At 46.3% G+C, this 7,396-nt stretch overlaps 1 protein-coding gene across 6 annotated transcripts in view; it reads right to left on the minus strand.

Moving 5' to 3' along the window:
- Positions 1-1,884, minus strand: part of LOC104993240 (arylamine N-acetyltransferase 1) — an 8,749-nt gene extending 6,865 nt beyond the window's left edge. Inside the window, exons 1-2 of one of the 6 annotated variants that reach the window (XM_010846414.1) lie at positions 1,806-1,884; positions 502-581 (exon numbers count right to left, since the gene is read on the minus strand). The gene's annotated coding sequence lies outside the window, so the exon portion shown is untranslated. Of the gene's footprint in view, positions 1-501; positions 750-1,755 lie in introns of all 6 variants that reach the window. The other 5 variants (XM_010846411.1, XM_010846413.1, XM_010846415.1 and 2 more) reach the window with 5 other exon arrangements.
- Between the last annotated feature and the right edge of the window lie 5,512 nt (positions 1,885-7,396).

Raw genomic sequence — 7,396 nt, forward strand, 5'->3', positions numbered from 1 at the left:
TTTCCTCCCCACCCCCTCCCGCCTCTGCAGCCCCCAGGCGCCTCCCTGTCTCTCTGAGGGCTTCCAGCTTCAGCTATTGCGAACAGCGCTGCAGACAGAATCTGTGCCCAAGTGCTTTTTCCTGTATCTGATTTCAATTCACTGGGTATGTGCTTAGAATAGAGCTGCCCAGCTGAAGAGTAGGATTTAGAGATGCTTCCAGTGGCTTTTCTTTCCCTGTGCTCTGAGTTTCTTTTCCTCTCCTTCCCACCCCTTCCCTTTGCTGTTCAGTCACTCAGCCTTGTCCAACTCTTCGCTATCCCATAGACTGTAGCCCACCACACTCCTCTGCCCATGGGATTTCCCAGGCCAAGAATACTGGAGTGGGTTGCCATGCCCTCCTCCAGGGAGCTTCTCCAGGGAATCTTCCTGACCCAGGGTTCGAAACTGTGGCTCCTGCATTGCAGGCAGATTTTTTTTTTCCGTGAGCCACCAGGCAAGCCCTCCCTTCCCTTTTCTTACCTGTTTTTTTGGTGTCGAAGCTTACTGCAAGGACCTGTGAACCAGCCCAGTCCTAGGGTGCAAGTGGCCAGCCCAGTGATCTTCTGGATGAAAAAAAAAGAGGTTGCCTGGCAAGCCAAGCCCACAGCCCCTCTTCACAATGCTGAGAGCGCAGGCGGGCTGCGGAGCTGCCCGTCCAAGGAGAATAGCCAAAGAAGGTCAGACTCCGTCAGCAGAAAGGTCTGAATGTTTGTTTTGCCTTTTATTCCCTTTTGAGGAGAAGTAGAAACTCAGATTTGTGGGTGTAATCTACCTGTTTTTACAACTGGCTCTGAACTGTTGAAACCTGTCAAGGCCAAACAAAATAAGTCTCTGGGTGGGATGGAACTATATATATATAGTTGGCAGGTAACAACTTTTTTCTGAGTGCGAGAGGGAGGGATCAGCTATTGTGTGGCTGAGAAACTAAACAGTGACTCAAGGGAAGGTAAAGTTCAGTGATCAGAGAGCAAACAGGCATATGGTTTTTGTGGGCAAGGGTCAGGGCAGGGTAGCAAAGTCCAGAGCAGGCAGCTCACAGGGCCCCTGGCTTTGGAGCCGTCCGCCTCCACAGGCTCCTCTCTCCTGCAGAACTCTGCTCATCAGTGCCCAGGGAATGCTGTCATCAGCCTGCCTGATGGTGAGAGAGTTGTTCCTGGCATGTATGGCTCCTGGAGACCCTTGGGCCCCTCCTTCTATCCAGAGAAAACCTCCCAAGAATCCTCTTATACTGTGCAGACAACGCAATCCAGCCTCCCTGGGTGTTTTGGGACCAATAGAGAACTTCTGATCCCTTAATGCCGGAGGAGCCAGAGTGACCCTGAACTTGCTGCCTGCAGGACTGACTGAGCCCTTGGGGACACGCTCAGTTAGGTTCAGAGAAGGTGGACATCACTGTTGCAATTATCCGAGAGGAGAACACTGTCCTCTGAAACACGTGTTGTACACATTAGCTATCTTTTATATATTCCTTTAATCCTCACAACAGACTTTCTAAGTAAACTCTCTTATTAGCTCCAGCGTTCCGAGGGATAAACTGACGTTTAGAGATGCTTCTGTGTCCTGCCGAGTCTTCCCAGCTGGCGTGTTGGGTGGCTGTGACGCTAACCCTGACAGCTGCAGTGGGGGTCTGCAGCTCTGTTATCCTGCACAGCAATTACAGCGTAAGCACGTGTCAGGCAAACTTCCTGAACTGTCCTAGGACCTGAAATTCAGTCTCCAGTCCCCTGGACTCACATTTGAAATAGGATCAAGCCCCAATTTCCAAGCATAAACAGGTCACTCACCGAGCTCTCTGGGACCCACGACCAGGAATCAGGGCGACGGCCACCCTTCCACTTCCTGGCCCAGCCCAGGAAGAGCTCTCCTTCCTGTCTGCAAAGTGCTCCACCCCCGAGTCTAGTTACCATCACCCCGGAGCTCTGGGAAATGTAGTCGTGGGGACTTGGGTTGACCCTGTGCCCCTCCTGTTCCAATGTACCCTGGTGAGCCAAGGCCTCGGGGTTCAAAGGGGAGGGACCTTGTAGTCCACACAGTTCTTACTCTTAGGCAGCCTGAATATGGATGTCCTGTGTGTGCTGTGGGAGGTTAGGGTTTTGAGAGGCTCCAAGAAGCGCAGACCCATTAGCCTAGAGGAGCAGGAGGACATGGACATTTTAAATCACTGCCCCCTCCCCAGGTTATGACAGCATTTCCTCATCAATTTCCAGGAAGCCCCCAACTTTCTATTCTTCTTCCCCAAGAGGCAGTGTGTAATGTGGTCTAAATGTGTCCACATAGAAGTTATGAGAGAGACATACATAATATGCTTTTGCTTCTGTGTTTCTGATTTATGTTAATGATATTAGCCCATCACTCTGCTGTCTCTAATGCATTTCCCTCTGTTTTGTTGTTGCTTAGTTGCTAAGTTATATCCGACTCTTTTGAGACCCCACGGACTTGTAACCTGCCAGGTTCCTCCATCCATGGGATTCTCTGAGGCAAGACTACTGGAGTGGGTTGCCATTTGCTTCTCCAGGGGATCTTCTCCATCCAGGGATCAAACCTGGGTCTCCTCCATTGGCTGGTGGATTCTTTACCACTGAGCCCCCCAGGAAGCTTCATTTCCCTCTACGGTTTACTTCCGTAACTGTCTTCATGACACAAGTGTTGCCTTCTGCTCTCTCAAACACTGAGAGTTCTAGTCTGTGCCTCTGGTATGACTCAGCATGAACTTGGAACTCTCTGCCTGAAGGCTTTCTCCTGGCCTCTGCTTGGGCAGGTCAGATGGGCCTGCAACTAACGGCCCTGCAACACCACTTGGCCCGGAAATGGGAGTGGGAGCATCCGTTTCTAAGCATAAGCAGAGCCTGGCACCAATATTTCCACTGCTCTAGACAACCGTTGCAGAAGGCGATGGTGCCCCACTCCAGTACTCTTGCCTGGGAAATCCCATGGATGGAGGAGCCTGGTAGGCTGCAGTCCGTGGGGTGGCGAAGAGTTGGACACGACTGAGTGACTTCACTTTCAGTTTTCACCTTCATGCATTGGAGAAGGAAATGGCAACCCACTCCAGTGTTCTTGCCTGGAGAATCCCAGGGACGGGGGAGCCTGATGGGCTGCCGTCTATGGGGTCTCACAGAGTCAGACACAACTGAAGCGACTTAGCAGCAGCAGCAGCAGCAGCAGACAACTGCACGGATACTGTGTCCAGAGTGTGTGTGTGTGAGTCGTGCAGTCATGTCTGACTCTTTGCGACCGCATGGACTGTAGCCCACCAGGTTCCCATGTCCCTGGGATTCTTCAGGCAAGAACACTGGAGTGGGTTGCCATTCCCTTCTCCAATATCTGTAGTATATGAAGGTAAACCCCATTACTTTTGGATACCTCATATCCAGGAGCATATGCATCAGGTATAGTAGTTAAAAAAAAAAAAGCAAAAGAAGTAGCTTTAATGTGTTTGTTACTGACAAAGCACTGAGATTAAAATTATGTATCTTATACAAAGCAGAATCTCCTGAATTCTCAGCTTATGTTACTCAAAGTGTCGCAGACTCACTTGCGTCATTATCGCCTAGGGTTCCTGTTGCAAGTATAGGTAAGCAGTAATCACTCACAGCTGGTGAGCCAGGATTGGATCTGCAGTTTTAACAAGCTCACAAACTGAAGCTGATGCACACCGATATACTTTTGTGGTTTCCCTTTAAGATGGCTAACGTTCAAGTTCAATCCAGATTAAGTGTAAAAAAAAAAAAAATACATCGCAAATTCTTTGGAACATATAAAAAGGTTGGAGGGTTGACTGCAGACCTTCCACATTCTAAGATCTGTGTGTTTTTTATTTCCCCAGGATAATTAGCTTACCTCAATTCAGTGAGGAATAATGGCTGCAGTCTCTACTAGCAGGGCTGAGAGTATGCAGCTTCTGTGCTGTGTGAGTTAACACACGTGGAATTAAAATGGTTATAAGTGAAATTCCTTGTATTCATTACATTCAGTGGGCTTTTCTCCAGTGCAAAATCCTTGTTACTGACAAGGAAGAAGAGACCTGGAAAAATCACTCACCTAATATTCATTCAGTCATTTCTCTACACGTGAATTCTAGGTGGCTCCTTCAGTGACGGTCTTCATTTAAAATCTCCCCATGGTAGTTTATATTCACAGGCAGTGTTGCTTTGCTAATTCACATAGATTGTCTATCTTGTAGCCCCTCAGTGGTCATAGCTTTCTGATTAAGTTTTAGGTCTTCTTTATGTTTCAAACTCTTTCATATCCATGAGCTATGTTTAATCAATTACGCTTTTATTGAAACTCAGGTCACACTTTGACAAGAGTCCTCAAATTGTTTCATCCTTCATTCAGTTCAGTTTAGTTGCTCAGTCTTGTCCAACTCTTTGCGACCCCATGGACTGCAGCACACCAGGCCTCCCTGTCCATCATCAACTCCCGGAGCTTGTTCAAATTCATATCCATCGAGTCGGTGATGCCAGCCAACCATCTCATCCTCTGTCGACCCCTTCTCCTCCCGCCTTCAATCTTTCCCAGCATCAGAGGCTTTTCAAATGAGTCAGCTCTTCACATCAGGTGGCCAAGGGATTGGAGTTTCACCTTGAGCATCAGTCCTTCCAATGAATATTCAGGACTTACTTCCTTTAGGATGGACTGGTTGGATCTCCTTGCAGTCCACAGGACTCTCAAGAGTCTTCTTCAACACCACAGTTCAAAAGCATCAATTCTTTGGTGCTCAGCTTTCTTTATAGTCCAACTCTCACATCCATATATGACTACTGGAAAAAGCACAGCTTTGACTAGATGGACCTTTGATGGCAAAGTCATGTCTCTGCTTTTTAATATTCTCTCTAGGTTGGTCATAACTTTTCTTCCAAAGAGCAAGTGTCTTTTAATTTCATGGCTACAGTCAACATCTGCAGTGATTTTGGAATTCCCCCAAAATAAAGTCTGTCAATGTTTCCACTGTTTCCCCATCTATTTGCCATGAAGTGATGGAACCAGATGCCATGATCTTAGTTTTCTGAATGTTGAGTTTTAAGCCAACTTTTTCACTCTCCTCTTTCACTTTCATCAAGAGGCTCTTTAGTTTTTCCTCACTGTCTGCCATAAGTGTGGTGTCATCTGCATATCTGAGGTTATTGTTATTTCTCCTGGCAATCTTGATTCCAGCTTGTGCTTCATCTAGCCCAGCATTTCTCATGAAGTACTGGATTATTTCTAGGAAGCCATTTTCCTTATTTTCCTGGTAAGTCAGTGGATCCTTGAAAGCGCCCTTTGAAAACAAACATGCAGCCAAAATATTTCATGAACTACCATGAGCCACATTATTGTCAGCACAGCTAGGCTGAGTTTGCAACCAGCTGGTTCAGAAAGACTTAAAGTGCACATTCCAGCTCTATTGGTGTCAACCAAGTGACTGGGGTCTAATTTTAAGATAATGACACTGCTGCTTGCTGATTGCTACTTCGGTGTGAGTGTCTCTTGGGTAACTGTTTCTCTTGATTCATTTCATCTAAACCTTTGTCTTCTCTCATCTAACCTGTGTCTGCTCTGAGAGAGATTCCTGGATTCTCTCTTTAGGGTCTTTGAACCTAATATTTAGGTCTTCCCTAAATATAGCTCCAACAATATATAGCTCCAACAATAAAGAGTTTGCCTGCAATGCAGGAGACCTGGGTTCGATCCCTGGGTGTTGGGAAGATCCCCTGGAGGAGAGAATGGTGATCCACTCCACTATTCTTGCCTGGAGAACCATGGACAGAGGAGACTGGTGGGCCATAAAGGGGTGGCAAAGAGTCAGACACGACTGAGCAACTAATACTAACCTAATGTTAATCAAGAGCATCCTGTCCTACACCCTAAATGGAGTCAAAGTGAAAAGTGAAAGTTAGTCACACAGTCATGTCTGATCTCATGGACTGTAGCCCACCAGGCTCCTCCATCCATGGAATTCTCCAGGCAAGAGTACTGGAGTGGGTTGCCATTTCCTTCTCCAGGGGATCTTTCTGACCCAGGGATCAAATTCGGGTCTCCTGCACTGCAGGGGGATTCTTTACCATCTGAGCTACTAGGAAAGCCCAAAGGGAGTCAACTTGAATTCAAATTCATGACCCTGATGTACAGGCCTCAGGAAAATTTGAGAACTAAAAATTGTTCTGTTTTTAGAGGTGGGAGGTGAGCCATTATGGTCTATAGGGAAAATTATTGGGCTGGGAGTAAGCAGCTGTATCCTACCTAAATCATTATAGTTTTTTTCCTTCTCTTAAAACCAACTTCCAGTTTTTCCTGTAGATCTTATTTAACAACCTCAATACTAGACTGATGAGTGGTGTTACCCACCCTGGTGATGTGTGGAGACAAGTTCCCATGGGCTGGTGTTATTTATCACAAACATCCAAAGTGAGCCTGGCTGACATCACCTGCATTGATCTAACCAGCTGTGTCCTCCCACTGACACAGGCTATTTCGCCTCTAAATCCGCTGTGATAAAACCACTGGCCCAGGTCAACAAGGTGACTTCTAAAATGTTCTGTAACAGCCCACATGGTTTGTCTTCAGTCGAGGTTTGACCCACCAGGGTTCAGACCATGCTTTCTTGTCAAGGTGTCCTTACCTGTGGGGTAGGTCCAGACAGTTACCAACTCAGAGAGAACGTTATCTTCTGTGTAGCCAACGCTTTTCACCTTCTGCTTGTACAGCCCTTTTTTTCAGCTGCTGTTATATGTCCAGCCTGGGTGCAGTGTGGGAGGAATCCTTTTAGACAACAGTAATAGTTTGCATGAAGTACATAAAATAAAGAATCTGTTCATTTTGTTAAAAACGTAACTTTTTTTTTCTGTGTAATTGTTATTTTACAGTGGATTTTAGTTGCAGTCTTTGAACCAGGAGGACAGTTTGTAGGTCAGTCTTCTTACCTAGTTTTAATTTAAAAATCCTCCCCTCGCCACTGTTTCCTCCTCTTCCAATAAACACACAGAAATAGGGCATTCATTTTACAGAGAGCTATGGGTAAAAAATTTTGTCGTATGTGTCAGTAGCTCAGTGTGTCTGTTTGCAATCCCATGGACTGTGGCCCACCAGGCTCCTCTGTCAATGGGATTCTCCTGGAAAATATAGGAAGGGGATTGTAATTTCCTTCTCCAGGGGATCTTCCTGACCCAGGGATCAAACCTGGGTCTCCTGCCCCTGCAGGCAAGATTCTTTACCATCTCAACCACCGGGGAAGCCCAACATTTTGTCACAGATTAAAGCTTTTTTAAATTGCTTTTTTGTGCTGGATTCTTTTTTTTCATAAAATGAATGAAGAAAGTAGTGTTTCAACCTTTGGAACTATAAGTTCGTATACTTGGTCTTCCTGTTTGAGTTTAAGTTGGTTTGAATCTAGCAG

Source organism: Bison bison, unplaced genomic scaffold (genome assembly GCF_000754665.1).
Source record: "Bison bison bison isolate TAMUID 2011002044 unplaced genomic scaffold, Bison_UMD1.0 scf7180017864236, whole genome shotgun sequence".
Lineage (NCBI taxonomy): Eukaryota > Metazoa > Chordata > Mammalia > Artiodactyla > Bovidae > Bison > Bison bison.